A 21,195-nucleotide genomic window follows, 5' to 3' on the forward strand; every position below is an offset into this window, starting at 1 on the left:
ATTGGGTTGTTGTCTTCTTACTGAATGTGAGAGTTCTTTATATATTCCTGATAATGGTCCTTTGTCAGATATATGCTTTACAAATATTTTCTCCAAGTCTGTGGCTTGCCTTTTGTTTTCTTAAATGCTTTTTGATGAGCAAAGGTTTATAATTTCGATGAAGTCTAATTTATTAAATTTTTCTTTTGTAGTTCATGTTTTTTGACTCATATATGACATCTTTGCCAAATCCCAAATCACTAAGATTTATTCTATGTTTCTTCTAGAAGTTTTATAGTTTTTAAACTCTTACAATTAGGTCTATGACCGATTTCAAGTTCTTCTTCTTATTTTTTAATATCATGTGAGATGAGGGCTGAGGTTTGTTCTTTTGCATATGGCTATCCAATTGTTCCAGCATTATTTGTTGAAAAATTATCTTTTCCCACTGAAACGACTTCTCACTCTGTTCAAAATCAGTTGACCATATAGTTGGGTCTATTTCTCAACTTGCTACTCTGTGCCATTCATCTATTTATCTGTTTTCATATCAATATTGTATTGTCAATTACTGTGGCTCTATAATAATTCTTGAAATCCGGTAGTTCAAGTCCTCCATCTGTGTTCTTCTTTTTCAAAGTTGTTTTAGCCACTCTAGGTCCATTGCATTTCCACATAATTTTAGAAACAGTTTGTCAAATTCTACAAATAGGCAAGCTAAGATTCAATTTTGATCACTCAAATCTGTAGATCATTTTGGGAAGAACTGCCGTCTTAACGATACTGAGCATGCTGTAACTTGTCATTTATTTAGGTCTTTCAAAATTTCTCTCAGCCACGTTTGGTAGATTTCACTGTCCAGGTCTCGTGCATTTTATCCAGAAGCATTTCGTATTTGTTGATGCTTGATTACTTTTTAAATGTTAAACTAATCTTTTATTCCTGGAATAAACTCAACTTTCATTTTCATTGAAAATGTCTTTCCACTGTCTTCTGGCTTCCATCATTTTGGTTGAGAATTTCTCTCTGACTTGCTGCTCCTTTCAAAGTAATGTCTGGTTTTGTTTTTTGTTTTTAACCTCTAGCTTCTTTTAAGATTATCGCTTTGCCTTTGTTTTTCCAGCAGTTTTACTATAGGGTGTGTAGGTATGGATTTTTTTGGTTTTTAACTCTGCTTATAGTTCTATAGGAGTCTTAAATCTGTAACTTAATGTCTTTCATCAGTGTTGGAAAAACTTCAGCCACTATCTCTTCAAATACTGTTTCTGTTCCATTTCTCTTTCTTGTCCTCTTAGGATTTCAATTATATGTATGGTAGAATTCATCACTATATTCTCTATATTTGTAGTCCATCCTTTTGTCTCTTTGTGCTTCACTTTAGATATTATTTCTGATGTATTTTATTACTCACCAATTCTCACATCAGTTGTGATGTTGTATCTACTCTGCTATTATATCTTTCCACAGAGTACATAATTTCAGGGTTTTTTTTTTCAGTTTTATGATTCCTACGTTTTTTCAAATCAATGTCCTTTCTAAAATTACAATTTCTAGCGTTCTATCAAAATTCCCAATCTTACCTTTCATCTTCCTGAATATAATAAGCAAGTTTATTTTAAAGTTTACATCTTTTAAGTCTAATATTTAGAGTCATGTAGGTCTATTTCTATCATTTATTATTTTTGCTGGTGCATGAGTTGTCTCATACGCTTGGTTTTGTTTGTGCCATTACTGTAAAAAACAGCCTTGATTTGCATGGTAATGCAAGAACATAAAAAGCATCACACAAGCAGAAATTATGCAAAGTGATTTTACTAATCAACAGTAAAAATAACAAGTGCACCATGACCTTTAAAGTTATTGTCAAAACATTAAAATATCTCTTATTATCAGTTGTAAATGCAGAGGGAAATATAAGATACAGTAAAACTAATATTTATTTAGTAGATTGTAATGTAAGACGTTAGCATCACTAAGAATTAAAATCACTGAGAATTTAAAATGTTTTATTTTGTTTTAAAAAACTTACCAAGAGTAGTTTGGACTGTGCCTGCTGCCTTCTAACTGTATAACTTGCAATTCGGAGCAAACTTCTCTTCTGTGCCTTACCAAATTGTCAAACTCCTTTCTAAGTTTGGGTGGGCCTCCAACATTTTATGCTTTGCACTTTCAATGTCATGAAATGTCTTACAGAGTTCTTTAATGTGATTTTTGTTGGGGCTGGGCTCACTTCCTGTGTGACATCTTCAACCATATTCCTCAAGTATGTTTTTTTTTAATATCTTTTATTTTATTCTATTCTATTTATTTATTTGTTTGCACCGGGTCTTAGTTGCAGCCGGCAGCCTCCTTAGTTGAGGCATGTGGGCTCTTTAGTTGCAGCACGTGTGCTCCTTAGTTGCGGCACGTGTGCGCCTTAGTTGTGGCACGTGGGCTCCTTAGTTGCGGCTCGCTGGCTCCTTAGTCGCGGCATGCAAACTCTTAGCTGTGGCATGCTTGTGGGATCCAGTTCCCCGACCAGGTATGGAACCCAGGTCCCCTGCATTGGGAGTGCGGAGTCTTACCCACTGGGCAACCAGGGAAATCCCTCAAGTATGTCAATAAGTCACTTTTACTACATTCCTCTGGCTGCCCCTCTGGAGTCTCTTGAACTGGCAGCAGTGTCCACGTTCCCACGGTCACTATTTCTTCTAGAACTCCATTGATGTTCGACTCTAGTTTTACTTCCAGCATTATCATTTTCCACTTATTTGCTGCACTTTCATCTTTGTTGGCCAATTCCTCTCACTTATCCTTTTTTTATAAAGCGTCACGTGGGTTTTTCACTGGGAGACAAGGAGGCAACACCAGGACACACTTTGCTGTCTGTGGGTGAACTGACTGACAGATGCGTAGGGACCAATCACAGAAGGACTCTGAAAGGCGTGACGGGATTGGTCACTGATCCTATGCACATCTGTTATCTATGTAGTGATTTGTGGACTGGGGAGCTGGCAGCTGAGACTGTGTTTTCACAGCTACTCAGTGCTTAATCCCTGATAACTGAAATAGGAGCCCTGGTGTAGGGAGACTGGTGTTATTTAATTAACTGTGGTAATGAAATTTGTGCATAATGGAAATGTGCAAAGTGAGGACTGCCTGTATTTGAAAAACTGTTGATAGAAACAGCAGCTGAGGATGATGCTTTGTTCTCCAGAGAGGATATTCGTCTGCTTCTGCCAGGCGTCAGAGGTCCTAGTAGTCTGGAAGCACCTTAATCCAACCTCAAGGACTGAGATTACTTAGAACAGGCCTTTAGTCCTGGAGCAACGGATTGACTTCCAGGTCTCCTGTGTTCCTAGGGGGCAGCTTTTTGGGGCCCCAACCCAGAGTTTGGGATGTTTACCAGGGTCTTCCCTTCATGGAGCCTTTATAGCTCAACTTTTGACTCCTAGCCCCACGGAAGTATGTAGGTTCTTAAGTGCTTCTTCCATAAATTAGCCAACACCCCAGGGACAAAATGACCCCAAATATCAAGTTTCCACCTTGTCCAGATCTCAGCCTGGCAACTGCTCACAACCTCATGAGCTTGCCAATGCCTTGGCATATGTTTGTTTAAAGATTCTGTCCACCTTTTCTGAGTTGACTTCCAAACTGCTAAGCCATCATCAGCAATGGAGCCTCCAGCTTAACATTTTAAAACCACTGAATACTTAACAGCTCCACAGTTTGAAATGGCTCTTTTTCTCTTTATTTTTCACTTCCAGAGTTACAAAGAAGTATTTCTGTACTCTTCAATAAAATCCGTAGACTGGAATATAGAAAAATGATTATAGTTCCTTAAGGTTTTCCTCATATTCAGGCAGTATTACTCAAATAATAATAACTTTCTAATAATATGCTAATACAATTGTAGAACAGAAAAACTGTTATCTTTTCAACAAGCAGGAGGGCACAGATCATTAAGCAGAGTGGAAAGCTGTGTTCATTCAACGGATATTTTTAGGTGCCTCCTGTGATAGCCAGTTTGGGTACAGCAGTGAAGAAAATGGACAAAAACAGACAAATTCCCCTGCCCTCGTGGGGCTACTATTCTAGGGGAAACAGATGAGAAACAGACCAGTAAAGGTTATACTATGTGAGATGGAGATAGGGTCGGGGAGAGGCTGCCATTATAACTAAGGGGAGGGCCTGCCTACGTGGGGAAAGAGCACACTTACGGTACCCTTCCCTCCTGTAGCAGGGACACGGAGCTGGGAGAGTCCCACAGGGCCTCACCACCCCCTGGCTCTCTAGCCCCTCCAGTCACTTGTGTTTTCCCCTTGGCACCAGCCTGATGGAGGGAAAGAAAGGGGCTACCAGGCTCTGCACTCACGGTGCTGTGATTCATACATGTCTGTCCCCTAAGCCTTCCACCGCCCTGTGTGAGGTCCACAGGACCAGCCCTCCCTAAGCTGCCTAATGCACCAGGCACCTCTGATCATGACTCTTTATCTTTGATGTTATAGATTCATCCCTAATTGACAGAGCTAGACTCTGAACAGGTCACCCACCTTTGAATATGAACAGAACATGTTTAGTGGGGTCTCATGTCTCCAAAACTCCTTGAACGGGTGTTAGTTGCCTGTAGACTGTGAGTTCCATGAGGGCGTGACCATGGAATGGTGCCAGTTAATGGCCCCAAAGATGTCCATGCTCCAATCCTGGAGCCTATGGCTATGTCACCATGCATGGCAGAAGGGGCTCTGCAGATGTGACCGAGGGTACCATCACGGGTTCACTTGAGTCCCCCAAAAAGGTATGTCCACATCCTAACCTCCAGTACTTCAGAATGTGACCTTATTGGAAATAGGGCTCTTTGCGGATATAGTTATGATGAGGTTATACCAGAGTGAAGCGGATCCTTAATCCAATATGACTGGTGTCCTTATAAAAAGTGGAAATTTGGACACACACACAGTGAGAATGCCATGTGATGACAGGTGGAGACTGGAGTGATGCTTCCACAAGCCAAAGAATGCCAAGGGTTGATGGGCACCACCAGAACTAAAGAGGAGGCGAGGAAGGCATCTACCCAGAGTCTCAGAGAGAGGGCGGCCCTGTCGACACCTTGAGTTCAGACTTCTGGCCCCTAGGACTGCACAAGAATAAATTTCTGTTCTTTAAAGCCACCCAGATCGTGCTCTGTGACAGCAGCCACAGGGGACTGACACAGGTGCAGGCCTGAGAGGGGAGAATGTTCTGGATTATCCAGGTGGGCCCAATCGAATCGCCTGACCCCTTAAAAGCAGAGAATTTTCTCCGGCTGAAAGGAGGCAGAAGGGGAGGTCCTAGAGATTCAGAGCATGAGAAGGACTTGAGCCACGTTGCAGGTTTTGACAACCAAGGGGCCACACGCCAAGAAATGTGGGCACCTCTGGCTGACGACCAGCAAGAAAATGGGCCATAGATGGTTTTCAAAATGCACAGAATTGTCCATCCAAAAAGGATGGATTTTACTGCATGTACATTATACCTCAGTAAACTTGACTTTTAGAAGACCTCAAACCCATCTCCACTGCCTGGTTTTTAGGGAGCCTGATACAAAGAGGCGAGTCTGCTGTTAAAAGGCGACCCAGCGCATCGTCACATCCACGGAGGAGGGCAGCCAGAGGGATTTCTCTGGCACCTCCGGAAGCCAGCCCTGCTCCCGCCTGACGTACCTGGGCTCCTAACCTCCTGGGCAGCATAGAGCTGCCTCTCTCCCCACCTTCCCAGCCACAAAGCAAGAAGCCAGAAGCCCTGGAGGCACAGACCTCACCCGTCTATTATCCTAGGAAAGGGGCTTGCGTGTGTCTAAGGACTAATTCGCCTCATTCATGACTATGAAACCAAACGATGTCAAGCTAATGGCACACACGATCCCTCGTGCCCCTGCTCCTTTCAGGAAGCGATTATCACGCTTCTGTGATGAAGACAGAATCACTGCTCAGAGGGCTTATCTGCTTTTCATGCTGGAACTATCAGCGACAAAGAGAAGGCAGACACCGCAACTAAATGTGTGGTGTTTTCTGAAAATAGGTCATTAGATGAGAGTTAATATGCATCTAAGATTTAAATCCTGCTGACCTAAGTGGTTCAAAAGGATTTCACTTGAGCACGTAATGATAAGTGAAATAAGAAGATAACGAACAGGAGAGCTAAGATGGGTTCTACAATTGCTTGGATCACTTTTATTCACTCTTTTCCTTTCTCCCAACTTAGTTCCTTTAGTTGAAAGGAAATTTTGAGGACAAATATTTCTTGAGCCGCACGTGCAGATCACTGTTAGAACACCACTGCTCCCCTGGCCGCCGAGAGGCTCAGGGAAGGGCAGCCTCACCTATCAGGCCTTCTAGGCTGGTTCTCACCACGCGGCACCGTGTTGCTTGGGTACCTGCCTCTCCTCTGAACCTAGGAGTCCTGCTTGTCATGTAATGCAGTGCTTCCTGATGGCAGGGAATGGTGCCTGCCGTTTTCCACTGCTGTCCCCAGCTCTTGGAACACTGCCTGGCACATAGCAGGAGCTCAGGAAAGGTGTGCTGAATAAATGAATGAGCTCTGGGATGAATGACTGAAGTGCTCAATAAACAGTTGCTGAGGTGAAGGCAGAATATGTCCAGTCAGAGAGATTCAAAATGCTACAGGGTGGACTTCCCTGGTGGCGCAGTGGTTAAGAATCTGCCTGCCAGTGCAGGGCACACGGGTTTGAGCCCTGGTCTGGGAAGATCCCACATGCCGCGGAGCTACTAAGCCCGTGCACCACAGCTACTGAGCCTGCGCTCTAGAGCCCGCGAGCCACAACTACTGAGCCCGCGTGCCACAACTACTGAAGCCCACGCGCCTAGAGCCCGTGCTCCCCAACAAGAGAAGCTACCGCAGTGAGAAGCCCGTGCACCACGACGATGAAGAGTAGCCCCCGCTCGCTGCAACTAGAGAAAGCCCACGCAGCAACGAAGACTCCACGCAGCCAAAAATAAGTGAATAAATAAACTTATTTAAAAAAAAAATTGCTATAGGGTGTCTGAGTGACAAAATTCCTGCCTCTCATTCAGGGGGGAATCAAGGAAGGCTTCATGAAGGAGGTGGCGTTTGATTAAGCCTGGAAGGAATCTCAAACGTAGGGTAGCCTGACCGGAGCTGCATGTTCACCCATCCGGTCCTGCAGCACCTGCTGGCAGTACATCCTGGGCGGTGGAGAGCGGGGCAGCTATGGTTTCCTGCCCCCTGGGCTCTGTGACTCATCGGGGAGAGCGACTTTCACCAAGAGGCCATGCAGATGAACATGTAATGGGCAAGCTTACAGGAAAAGCACCAGGCGTTGCATCAGAGAGACCTGACCGGGCAGGCAGTTCTGGAAGGTTTCCCTAAGAAAGTTTTCAGCTGAGGTCTCCAGGGTAGGGGGTAGAGGTAAGGGGTGAGGTGGGGATGAGGGGCAGGGTGAGGGAATGTCCCAGGCACAAACAAGGATCTGGCCATGGAGGAAGAACGTCGGCCCCTGAGAGTCAGGGCCCTGCCCTCCCAGTCACCACGGGAGCTGATAAATGAGGAAGGATGAGTCCATGTTATGGTTGGACAGTTAACAACAAGCAAGGAAACAATGAAAGCATTAACAGCAAGGTCCTGCTGTAGCGCGCAGGGCGCTGCATTCAGTATCCTGTGATAAACCATCATGAAAAAGAACAGGAAGAAGAATATATATATATAAAACAATCACTTTGCTGTACAGCAGAAATTGACACAACACTGTACATCAACTGTACGTGAATAAACTAAAACAAATTTTTTTAAAGCATCCTTGGGAATTCCCTGGCGGTCCAGTGGTTAGGACTCCGCACTTTCACTGCCGAGGGCCCGGGTTGGATCCCTGGTTGGGGAACTAAGATCCCACAAGCTGTGCAGCATGGCCAAAAAAAAATAAAAAATGAAAAAGTAAAAAGCGTTCTCACTCTGCACCAGGCAACAGTCTCCCACGCAAAGCATTAGCACTTGCCCCATTTGTAGACAAGGAAACTGAGGTGCGCACGGATGAGTGGTCCGTCTGTGGCCGAGAGCTGCTAAGTGGGTCAGGACCCTGCACCTGTCCTGCCCTCACTGCCCTCCTGGAGGCCACTTACTGGACGGGGAGGAAGACCAGGGTCGGGGAGGGAAAACTCGGGGGGGCTCAGAACCGGACAGTCTGAGTTTGAGTCTCCGGGAGGATCGGGTGACGTCAGGAAGGCTGGTGGATGTGGGGCCCGAGGTCATGACAGCAATGACAAAGTACAACTTTGGTGAACTTCCATTGCCCTGGTTCAATGTAACTTCACATCTACAAATACGAAGACGGCAGCTGGATGGAGGTGTTAATAACTTCGGTTGGAATTTCATCTTTTCATCTCTTAAAAGTCATTCCTTTTTTAATTTTATTTACTAGCTCTTGTCTTTCAGAGGTCTCATTCTCAAAGAGACCGTACCAGATCTGATATCAGAATTGGGCATGAATCTTTCTGAAACACCTTCTAGAAAATGATTTATCTGACGAAGAAAGCCTGCATTTGAATTCATTCGTTCCAGAGTTACTGAGCCCGTCCAAGGTTTTGTGTCCCAGTCTGTGAATCAGCCATGGATGTATCTGCTTTCCTGGCTATTGTTTTTCCTTCTAGAATCTTCTTTCTCTTAAGGCTTGTGCCCCTATTAGTATTAAAGATTATTGGCCGTCCTTGAATGTGGTTAGATACTCACTTTCACTTAGACTTCTGACCTAGACGCTAAAAGCTAACTCTGTTAGACTCATCTAAGTGAAGAGAAGGCAGCCGGAAAACAGTCGATAATTTTTGGTTTCCAGAGTGAAAGACCCTATTTTCTCTTCTTATATTGATAACCTGCTAGATACTCTTCTATTAAAATTTACTTTATTGAAGTACTGATTGACAACGTTGTATCCTGCTAGGTACCGATATTCACACACAAAGCCGGGACTTGGAAAGAATTACTCCTGCCCGTCACTGAACGCTTCCCACTTAACCCTTCCTGCTGTCGCCAGTCGCGGTCACCCTCGGCCAGGACGGGAACCCTCCCCTTTCGGTTCAGCACACCAGCGCTGTATCGGGACTTCCTGCCCCTGTGCTGGCGGGCAGTTACAATCTTTGGTTTCCAGGCTGCTCGCGTGGAGGGTGGGTCACACTCCCACCACCACTAGAGATCCATCGATCTAGATCCATCCTCCCTCTCCCCCTCCCGAGTGCGTGCAAGCACCCTGACCTTTCCTCCCTCCCCAGGTCCAGAACCTTCTGTCTCTGGCTCAGACACCAACATTTCCACCCTCACAACCTTCTGTCATCTTGTCTCACACATCCTTTTAACCCTGTTTGTGCTGGTCTTTTCTCTCAAGCAACATCAGCCCTCACTGCATGTCAATATTCTCAAGCCTTTCTCTTCATGACTCTTTTCTTTCTCAAAGTCTTCTTTTTAGGATATCACTCCCCGTCAAGCTCCCGCTGTGAATATTTTTGCACAATTGAACTTTGTGGGTTTTTTTTTTTTAACTGCTCGTGTCTCTCAGGACCCCTCACTGAACGTAATGGATGAGGTTTATTTTTATGATTTGAGAACTACAGCAATGGAATGCCTTCCTTTCTGGAAAGGGCTCTCGACAAGTGAGCTTTTCTAAGAATGGCGAGAAGGAAGGTCATTTTCTGAACCTCCATGAGCTTTGGACCGCTTGCTGTGAACCATCGGGAGGACTCTGCAGAGATGGGGTAGGAGTCCCCTTGCCTAGAGCTGGTGACAGATTCTGCAACGGGTTTCAAAGTGGGCAAAAAAGGTGACTGCAATACTCAAGCAAAATAACTCCCTCCACGAATCCTAAAATCCAAGGATGTCGTAAACACATCAAATACTACCCTTTTGTGTTATAAATAACTTCCACACACCAAGAGATGCTTCTATTGAAAGCAAATTTCAAATTTCTCGGAACAATTTTCCTTTTACACATCAGTCCTGTTAATCCCATCCCCAACACACAGTTAGAAAACCAGAAATAAAGTGAGTAAACGGTGAATAAATAAGACACTAACCCACTTATCAAGCTGTCCCACAAAATGAGCCAAAACGAGACTACCGCCTAGAATTTATCAAATTTATTCATAATCCTAGACAGAGGGGAAAATACTCTTCATGCCGGCAGCCTCATAGATGTCAACTTGTGCAAGAAGGAACACTGCCTGAAAATGCTTCTAAAAATTCTTCTGGTAAAAAAAAAAAAAAATCCCATTTAACATCTAGGTAATAGAAGAAAACTTGATTTCAGATCAAGATTTGATTGTCACTTGATTCTGCAATCCTGTATTTTACAAGCCTTATTGTTTCATTGTAAATATGCACTTAAATACACGTCAGGCTAACAATTTCTTAGACTGTTTCAGAAAGGGAGGGAGGCAGCCACGTGTCAACTTCTAAATAACTGGATCTCTTTTACTAGAACTTGGCAATTTGTCACCTCGGTGTGGTTATCACATAACCACAGACTTATTCAGTTACAAATGGCTGCAGAGAGCCTGGTGCCTCACTCACTCATAAAAGTGGTCGGGGCTGTGGGGGGGGGGAAAGGAACTACAGTATACTGTTTACTTAACTGTATCATCATTTCCAGTCTTTCATGTGAAGCTTCATAAGCTTTGAGACAATTCATTCTGCCTTTGCTTTCCTAACTCTGACTATTCAGGTGATCCTTCTTCAAAGGTGTACTTGTGACCTCTGAGTTAAAAGTGTAAAAGCAAGCGCATCAGAAGAGAAACAGCCACTCCTCTTTATTTGCAAACCTCTTTAAATAGAGCAAAATAAAAGCAGTCAGATGGGAACTACATGCAATATCCTGTGATAAACCATGATGGAAAAGAACATGGAAAAGAATATATATGCGTATAACTGAGTCACCTTGCTGTACAGCAGAAATTAACACAACATTGTAAATCAACTATACTTCAATAACATTTTTTAAAAATTAAAAAAAATTAAAAGCAGTCGGATGAGTGATGCATCTGGAACACAGAAGACTTAAACCTCTCGAATGCTTTCGCTAACTTCTCCTGTGCCTATCTTATCTCCACAACTGGAGGGCCAGCAGGACCCTTGCCCCGTTAAATAGAAACACTTCCCAACTCCCAAATGTTTAAACACACCTCTTTCCTTCTGAGTCAGTTGTTTGGAATTAGAATCCGTGATCTTGCAGAAAGAAAGAGCATTTTATTTAATTAGATGCTCAGGCCATCTCATAAAAAGTCTATTTAATGTTTAACATACCCCAAATCTAGTGATAATTATAAATAGAATAATTTGAACCGCAGCTGCCACCTTTATAACACCTATGCCATGGGAGCCACGTGTGGGAGCCTAGCATGGCGTGCAGGAACACACCGCAAGGGTGGGCTCTCGCCATCCGAGGTTTGAGGGAAACTGCAAGATGCCAAGGGGAAACCCTCTTGCGGTGGGTAGGCCCCCTGCTGTACTTCTAAGTCCCCCCCAGCCAGCTCCCACCCATATCTGAGTACTGTAAAAAGAAAAAAAATCGATAAATTCTTATTGAATTAAATTCTGTTCATGTCTTATTTGTTCAATGAACATACAGAGTCCTCCCTCAGCATCCTCAGGGGACTGGTTCCAGGACCCCCTGGGGATACCAAAATCTGTAGAGGCTCAAGTCCTTTATATACAAAGGTGTAGTGTTTGCACATAACCTACGCACATCCTTTGTATACTTTAAATCATCTCTAGATTACTTATAATAACTAATACAACATACATGCAATGTAAATAGTTGTGAATACAATGTAAATGCTATGTAAATACTTATGGCACGTGGTAAATTCAAGTTTTGTTTTCTGGAACTTTCTGGAATTTTTTTTCCCGAATATTTTCAATCCATGGTTGGTTGAACTGGTGGATACAGAACCTGCAGATGTGGAGGGCTTACTCAGTATATAGGACCAGCCGGGCAGAACTGATTAACACATACTCCGTTCTCATCAAGGTGGACTCAGCGGGGAAAGTGAGGTAGGGCAGCACCCAGGAGCAGCCCTGGTGGGGGAAGATTTCACCCAGCCTGCATCTCCGCAGACCCTCCAAGGATGAGGAACAGTTGTTTTCATGGTCTGGGGATACCGGAGTAAAGACGAATGCAAAATATATCACCATAAAAACCTGAGGGCAGGGACTTCCCTGGTGGCGCAGTGGTTAAGAACCTCCCTGCCAATGCAGGGGACACGGGTTCAAGCCCTGGTCCGGGAAGATCCCACATGCCACGAAGCAACTAAGCCCGTGAGCCACAACTACTGAGCCTGCACTCTGGACCCGCGAGCCACAACTACTGAAGACTGCGTGCCTAGAGCCCGTGCTCCACAACAAGAGAAGCCACCGCAGTGAGAAGCCCGCGCACCACAATGAAGAGTGGCCCCAGCTCCCCTCAACTAGAGAAAGCCCGCACGCAGCAACAAAGACCCAACGCAGCCATAAATAAATAAATAAATAATAAATAAATAAATAAATAAACCTGAGGGCATATCCATGTGCAGAGAAAACAAAAACTGCTCAGGACAGTTTTGTTCTTAGTGGTGTAGGGCTCTCGATTACCTACTCAAAAATGAAAGGAAGTATATATTTGGGGTGGGGGATGTGCCTCTTTCCAAAAGCCTTTGAAAAATCACCGAATGGTCAGAGCAAAAGTAACACAGTTACCAGATCCGGCTCAGGGAGAGGCAGGCAGTACAAGGTGTGCTTCTTTAAGACACTGCCTGGGCTAAATATGCCTTTTTACTTGTTACAAAGAATCTTCACATAAGCCACCACTTTTGAGCCTCCCAACCCTTCAAAGAGGTGGAAAGGAGAGGAACTCCGTTTTGTGATGAGAAAACAGCATTTAAAGAGGTGAACAGAGATCCCCAGGCCCGGCAGGCAGCCTCGAAGGGACGACAATCAAACCTGGGGATGACCTAACACCTCTTCCACTATGTCAAGCTGCATCCCTGATGCAAACCAAAATTCTCAAGTACTTTTTCTGGTACTATATGCCGACCTCAAAACAAATGCAGCTTAACTACCAAAATAACTAATAATATGTCTGACTTAGTAAGGAGTAATCGCTTCACCTTTTGAAGTGCATAAACCTTTCCACAATATTGCTACAACAAGATACTAATTAAATATTCTAGAAGCAAAGAATGAACACACCTCCGAACAACAAGCAAACCAGACTAGGTGATGTGTGTTACCCACAGTACACACCACTGCATGCAAGTGACAGAAATACTTGGAAGAACAAACAAGTTCTTTTAAATCAGGTCCACTGGGACATCTAGGGCTTTTCCTGTTTGGTTCTTACCTTAAACCTATCTTCACACCAAGTTGGAAATTAAAATTCTTTGCCTAATTTTCCCTAACCACATGGCCTTAGACGTGAGCTAGCTGGTTCTATGCAATTACGAAGGCAGAAATAACAGACACAGCAAATGTCTATCCTACAAACAGAAACTATGGCTTTATTTGAAGTGTCTATGAAGCCTATACCAAGCCACCAAAACCAGAAATAAAAACAGAGGCCCTCAAATTCCCAAAAAGCCACATCCTCTAACTGCGATGCAACAAAATTAGTACAAACGTTCACCCCAAACACCGGCCACTTGGAAGTTAAGACACTCATCCTATTTGCTGTTAAGAATACATCCAGGGGCTTCCCTGGTGGCGCAGTGGTTAAGAATCCGCCTGCCAGGGCTTCCCTGGTGGTGCAGTGGTTGAGAATCCGCCTGCCAATGCAGGGGACACGGGTTCGAGCCCTGGTCTGGGAAGATCCCACATGCCGCGGAGCAACTGGGCCCGTGAGCCACAACTACTGAGCCTGCGCATCTGGAGTCTGTACTCCGCAACAAGAGAGGCCACGATAGTGAGAGGCCCGCGCACGGTGATGAAGAGTGGCCCCCGCTCGCTGCAACTAGAGAGAGCCCTTGCACAGAAACGAAGACCCAACACAGCCAAAAATAAATAAATAAATTAATTAATTAATTAAAAAAAAAAAAAAAAAAAAAAGAATCCGCCTGCCAGTGCAGTGGACACAGTTTTGAGACCTGGTCCTGGAAGATCCCACATGCCGCGGAGCAACTAAGCCCGTGCGCCACAACTACTGAGCCTGTGTGCCACAACTACTGAAGCCCGCGCACCTAGAGCCCGTGCTCCCAACAAGAGAAGCCACTGCAGTGAGAAGCCAGTGCACTGCAACGAAGAGTAGGCCCCGCTCACCGCAACTAGAGAAAAGCCCGCGCGTGCGGCAACAAAGACCCAACGCAGCCATAAATAATTAATAAATAAAATAAATAAATTTTAAAAATAAATTAAAACTATTTAAAAAAAGAATATATCCATTCACACACAGACTGAGAGAGGAAAGAGAAAAACGTGGCATGTTTAAAATCTGTTTACAGTAAGCAAAGAAACATTTTAATAATAGTTTTTTAAAGAAGATTACTTAAAGAATCCTTATTATAAAAACACAGATGCCCATAGAACAACACACAAGGAAAAGACCACTGGTTACCAGTCCCTAAACCACGAGGTGCTGCGGCAAAAACAGCCTCCCTTTCTGCGCCCCAGTTTCATCCCCTTTCAGCTCCCTTCTTATATTCTGGTGTAAGAGTCAACTTCATGAGCAGATCCCCAGTTGCCCTGCTCAATACTGAGCAGCTGAAAACTCAGTAAACATTCACAGACTAAAAGAATTTTAAAATATACATATGTTAAAGGATTGGCTTAATAATTATTGTATCTAAACACAATGAAATATGATATAGACATTTAAAATGATAAAGTGCAAACACATTTATTCACATGGAAAGATTTTTCATAACTTAATGGTTAATAAAGCAGATTACAAAATAGTTCATATAGAAGAAACACCTTTTTTCTCTCCTCTCTCTCTCATTCTCTCTCCCGCATACACATACTACGTTTAAAAATCTGTGTATAGGGACTTCCCTGGTGGCGCAGTGGTTAAGAATCCGCCTGCCATTGCAGGGGATACGGGTTTGAGACCTGGTCCCGGAAGATCCCACATGCCGCGGAGCGACTAAGCCTGTGCGCCACAACTTCTGAAGCCTGCGCACCTAGAGCCCGCGAGCCACAACTACTGAGCCCACGTGCCACAACTACTGAAGCCCGCACGCCTAGAGCCTGTGCTCCGCAACAAGAGAAGCCACCGCAATGAGAAGCCCGCACGCCGCAACAAAGACCCAACGCAGCCCACCCCCCAAAAAATCTGTGTACAAGTTGGACAAACATGAGCTAGTAACAAGAATTATTTTATGATTATGGAATAACTTTTATACGTTCAAGATGTGAGAAGAGGGAAAACATTTTTTCTATGGTCAATTAATTTGCTATTGCTTCAGAGTTGTACAGAAGTTTGTCAAGCTCACTGTCTGGTCCCTCACACACAGTGACCACTCAATCTATACTACAGGCCCACTTCTCCAGGGTATCGCAGTCCTGGCTGATGGCAGGTCTAGACCTGGCCAACTAGCTCAGCAAGCCATCTGCCTGATATTCAAATTGGAATTAAAACAGCTAAGAGAAGGCACGGTGCTCTTTACTTGTCAGCGTCTGTAACTTAAGTGTCTGTTAAGTGAAAACATTTCTCACAGTTTTATTACCTAGTTTTAAATTACGTGCAACCTGCCTGCCATAAAGAAAGGAAGTTCCCAGTAAAACTGACAGAATAAAGTTTTCAGAACTTAACAGGGAATCTATCCACATTTATCTTACTTTCAAAGAAATGAAAATAGATCTAACCCGTTGCATCACAAGGTAATAATTAACCCCCAAATTGCTAGTCTGTAGGGCAATGGAAGTAAAGACTTAACTATTTCAGTCTGGAAAAACGAGTAAATCATACCTTCTATTTACCTGTGATGGCAACGTCTTGGTTCTGGACTTGTCTGGCCACAAACTGTTACTTCACGGCAGAGGCAGGGCCTTTCACAGCAGCCTTGGCAGTAAGAAGGTAAAGGACGAAATGATTACAACGATATGTCCTCTGGATTCTCCCCAACTCTCCACCACCTTTAAAGAGGAAAGTCACCGTGACCCTGCGTCTTCAACGGCTACGGTGTGGCAGGGTCGTCCCCAGGAAAACCCTGCCACCCCCTCCCGGCCCCACGCACCCCTTCCCAAGCAGCCCTGGCGGAGGAGGGGCTCCCTGGTTTGGGGAGGGGTGGCTGGGATGGGGGTAGGCATGCAGCCCCGAACGTCCCAGAGCGCCCCGCGAAATCCAAGGCATTATACAACCGTGGACTTTTCTTAGAAAGAACCTTGACATTCGGGGCACGGCTCCAGCCTTTAAACTTAAAAAGGCGAGGAAAGCACAGGCGCGCAGTTGTTCCCTGTTAGTCTGGGGAGGCCGTGAGGGCAGAACCGACCCTCCGGACTTCCGCCAACACCGCCCTGCGCGGCCGGGGACTCGGGGAGACCCGGGCGCGGACGCCCCGCGCCAGACCCGGGGGCCCCGGGATCGGGAGGACGTCCCGCGGCGGAGACTGCCCTGGGCTCGCCCCGCCCGGCCCGTCTGGGTCGCGCGACTGCGCCAGGCGCAAAGTGGGGCAGTTCCTCAAAGGTGGACTAAGCCGCGTGTGAGTCTCTCCCGTAGGACCTCGGCCGCCAGGCGCACGAGGGTCAGTCTGCCGGGACCTCCGGCTACCTGGCCTAGGGGATCCCCGGCGTTCTCGGGAAACGCCCCCAGTCGGTGACGCCCAAGCTCGACCACGCAGAAGGAAGGGCGCGCCTGATGCCCCCGCCTGGTGGGCCTTCTCTCCGGGGGGACAACCTGAGGACCCAGTGTCTCTGAGGTCCTGGGTCTCGACCTCTGCCCAGGTCCCAGCCCCAGCGACAGCTGTGAACGCCGAGGCTCCGGGCAGGCCACGGGCGCGCGGAGGGAGGCCGAGCAAGGGGCAGCCCCCTGAGCCCCGGGATCCCCGGCACGAGCCCGCGGCAAGCGCCCTCGCCCCGCGCCCCGGGCCCCGCGCATGCGCCGCCCGGCCCCTCCCAGTCCGCCGCCGCTCTGGGTCTCGAGGTGGGGGGAGCCCGGCCCCCGAGCCCCCGCGCGCGCCCGCCCGCCGCCTGGCACCTGGGGCCGCGGCCCTCCGCCTGCCGGTCCGCCGCCTGCCGGTCCGCGGGGCGAGCGCGCCGAGGGAGGCGGCGCCGGGCAGGGCGCTAGCGGCCGCCTCCGCCCCCGCCGCTCGCTGCCCCCGCCGTGGGGCCGTCGCGTCCCCGGCCCATGCCCGGCGCCGCCTCCCCGCGACCGTGCCAGCCGCGCCCCCGCGGCACGCGCCGCCCCTCCGTCCCCCGCCCCGGCCGGGCCGCTGGGGCGGCTCGCGCGGGTGGCCCGCCGGGAAGCCCCGCCCCGCGCGGGACACAGCCCCCGGACGGCGGCGCCCGATTGGATGCCCGCGGGGGCGGGGGTGGGGCCGCTCTCGGGGGCTCCCACCGCCGGCCCCGCTGCTGCAGCACCTGGGGGAAACTGAGGCCGGGGAGGCGGAGGGACCGCCAAGGTCACCGGGCGGGTGGGCACAGCGCCGCGATGGCACACCGCGTGCGGCTGGGGATCGGCCCCGCGCATTGGGAAGGGCTGAAGTCTAGGAGGGGCGGGCGCGAGGCTGCGGGAAGGGTGGAAGTTCCCGTCCGGGGCCCAGGCCACGCTGGCGAGGCCCCTCCTCCCTCGGGGAGCCCGGCTCTGCCAGTCTGTGCGATGAGCTGGTCTAGACCGGGCACCTAAACGCGGGTGCCCTCGAGTCTGGGGAGAGCGCGGGGCTGGGGGCGGGCGGGGAAGGACCTTGTCCGGGGGAGCCCAGAATGCAAGAGAAGAAAGGGAACGCAAGCTGGGAGGACGCGTCAACAGGTGGCGGAGTTGCCGCGACGAGTGCGGCGGGCGGGGGACCCAGAAGAGTGAAGGGCAAAGGGGCCGGGCGCCGGGAAGAGCTGTCTACTCCGACCAACCGCCCTCCCCCCCAGCCCACCCCACCCCGGGCTGTCAGAGAGCCTGCCCCTCCCCCCATGCGTCAAGGGTGAGGGGCTGACTTTGTGCCCAGCCGAGGCGCTGGGCTTCTGCCAGCGTAGGGGGGAGGTCGCGGCCCGGCAGCCAATGGCGGAGAGCAAGAGCGAAGGCTGCAAAGCGGCTTTGTTTGCGCGGCGACGCCCGAGCTCCTCGCGCGGAATGCACAAAGCCCCCGGTGCCTGCGCATCAGGACGGCGCTCCTGCGGGAACGAAATGTGTGCTATGCCAGCTCCGCTCCTTGCCCTCCCGCTGCTCCGGCCACTGTTCTATTTGTAGCGGCGAGCGCCCAGGAGGACCTACTCCGGGCCCGAAACAGCTCCAAACAAATCCCCGCACTACACCGAGACGCTGGAGACTCGGCCGTACCGAACCCTTTCACCTGTGTCTTAAGGTCACCCTTGTTGATTGGCCCCATACCTGTGATGAACTTTGCCCCACCCAGCAGACACCCACATAACCTTCCCACTAACACATTGACAAGCCCAACTCTTATTGCACATGCTATATAGCAATGGACAATTTTTGTATTTTGTTTCAGAGTTTATGAAGTGATCCGTGTCCATTATATCCTGGATATCTCATAGGCTGGGCAGGCAACAGTATTATTTATTTATGCAGCTAGGGGCCCCTACCGAGCTCATGTCCTCATGAGGGCATCCGGTCTCAGAGATGTCACCTGACATACCCCAGATCCCATGCTGTCAAGAACCAAGAGTGCAAACAAGGGGTGTCGACTTCTTTTCCCAGATGCACCACGATGGTCTGCCACAAACCCAGTTAAATCCGGCACTTGGAAAGGCCTGGTAAAAATTGTTTTGCACAAGGTCAAAGGAAGCTGCATAGGGGTCAACAGAGTACTGTGTACACCCAGCAGACATAAAGAAATGATGTTCTTGGGTTCTTGGGGCTCCCAAGGTTTTAGGGAGAGAAAACCTGTTTTTCACGCATGTGACGAAATCTATCACCTTTGAACAAATGCTCTCAGCCCGTCCCTTGCCTCCCCTTCCCCAGGAAGAAAGGAGAAGGATGCTCAGAACATTTTCTCATGGGAATATTCATGAAAGGGCTCCATACATGCTGCCCCCAGGGGACCGTGTGTTCCTGTTTACCTTGAGCAGACTTCTGTTAGCCGTGAAAAACATGTCACACCCAGGAGGAACTGTCACAAAGGACATCCCCCTCCCTGCCCCCAGCTCCTGGAAGTCCCCCCCCCCCCCAACCACCGCCTTCAGCACTGATGAAGCGTGGGCAGTACAACAACCTAGACAGTCTCCTGTGCAGGGACTGAGCAGAAACTTGTGACTTCAGGGACAAATCAGTGCTCTTGGATATGCATCTGAGCAACACCTGAGTTCCTCAGGTTCCTTGGTAAGTACTTGGAGCACTTGGGGGCCCATGCGTCTTAGTTCATAGCTTCCATTTATTTGGCGCCGATGCTGTTTCGGGTCCTGTTTCACATTTTCTAATCTTGAAGATGTTTGGAGAAATAATTATTCTTGTGCCCACATTACAATAGGGAGACTGAGGCACAGAGGCCCCCCGCCCCCTGCACCAGGTCACACTGGCCAGTTGCAGAGCCCAGGAATGCAAGCGGGTCTGTCCTGCCCACACCTGCCCTGCTGAGCCACTTCCGGATGTTCCCAATCCCACTAGAGCAGCCGAGGCTCTCCCTTGGCCTCCAGAGGGGAAATCAGGAAGCGGGACATTCAGGAGAGGAGAAGGGGGTAGCTAGAGGAGGCTCCTGCCACTAGATACCAGGCAGCAGGTTAGACCCTGAATGTGCAAGCAGGTGATGTCAGCCATCTGTGTTCAGAAGCTGGCCTTGACCACTGCAGGGGCGAAGTGTCTCCCACAGGTCTTGGGTCCAGGCACCAGACAGAAGTCTGTCTGTTTGCCGTGCAGTTTAGGTAAGCCCTTTTCCAGGAACTGTCCAAAGACTCTGTGGATCACTTGTTTGCCCTTTGCTGATGTGCAAAGCCTCCCGATGAGACGGAGTTTGTGCTTCTGGGGTGTCATTGGCCGGGGCAGTGGCCTCTGATCTCCTGGAAGCGTGCCCTCTGGTCAGGTGGTGGAAGTCAGCGGGGACAGGGGACACAGACTAAGAAAGGGAGAGTTCACTGTTGGCAAGTCCAGAGCTGCTCTGTGGCCCACGGCTGGCCCTCAGCAGGGACCAACCATGGGCGTGTGCGTGGCTGCCATTCTAGTATTGATGGCAAAGCCTCAGGGGTCCAGGCAACAGAGTCTTGCCACACGAGTGAAGGCACAGAACTCACAATCGTCCCCAAAGCATCTGGGTTCATCCTCATTTTGCAGAGGTAGAAACCAAGGGAACGACATCCTTTGGCCAAGGTCTCCAAGACGGAGCAGGAACTTGGCTCTCAGACTGCAAACCCACTCTACCATCTGCACCAGCCTCGGGTAACCCCAGGGCGTGGCCGTCTGGTCCCGAAGTCTGTGCTCTCGTGGCCTGATAACCCGGCTGCCTCTGGTAGACCCGGGAGCACACTGTGTAGGGTCAGTCTGGGCCCCAGATCTCCAGGGGGCGGGGGGGTGGCAGCAGCAGCACGTGCACAGGCCTGCGGCAGGAGGAAGAGGCCACGTGCAAGGGGAGAGTGGAAATGGTACAAGCCAGGCGGAAGTGGGCAGTGACCTGTAGCCTGGTGGGTTGTTTGTCTTGACTCCATCAGATCAGTAACAGATAACAAATAACAAATGATACATGTTAACCAAGTGTTATCACTGAAGCAGAGCAGGTGGTGGTGGGTAAAGCTATGCGCTCACTTGAGGTCTGCAGGGTCTGGAGCCTTCTGCAGGCCCAGCAACGGGTGCTGTCATAGACACCGGGCCCCTTTGATAATTCACCTGTCCCCAGCCAAAGTTTACAGACTGGCTTTGCTACAGGCCTCACCTGCGCGTGGGTCTCTGTCTCTGATATCTGTCTCTGTCATTCTTGAGATGCCCAAGGCAGCTCACCGGCAGCAACGCTCCCCCACCTGCCACCATCCCTCCCCAGAGTCAGATTCCCTCCGCATTAGCACGGGCTATTCCAGCCCAGGTGGCTTAAGCTCCCTGGGACAGGCTGGGTCACTGATATCTTTTGCCTGGTTCAGAGCTTGGGCTGGAGCTTCAGAAGCTGGGTGACCTGGAAG

General features: G+C 48.6%; 1 protein-coding gene across 13 annotated transcripts in view; it reads right to left on the reverse strand.

Moving 5' to 3' along the window:
• Positions 1-18,411, reverse strand: part of PPARA (peroxisome proliferator activated receptor alpha) — a 68,821-nt gene extending 50,410 nt beyond the window's left edge. The window contains exons 1-3 of one of the 13 annotated variants that reach the window (XM_082422455.1): positions 17,120-17,387; positions 16,694-16,819; positions 15,893-16,059 (exon numbers count right to left, since the gene is read on the reverse strand). The gene's annotated coding sequence lies outside the window, so the exon portion shown is untranslated. The other 12 variants (XM_082422452.1, XM_082422451.1, XM_082422453.1 and 9 more) reach the window with 12 other exon arrangements.
• Positions 18,412-21,195: the final 2,784 nt, after the last annotated feature.

This window comes from Balaenoptera physalus (genome assembly GCF_965194825.1).
Source record: "Balaenoptera physalus genome assembly, chromosome: 13".
Classification (NCBI taxonomy): Eukaryota; Metazoa; Chordata; class Mammalia; order Artiodactyla; family Balaenopteridae; genus Balaenoptera; species Balaenoptera physalus.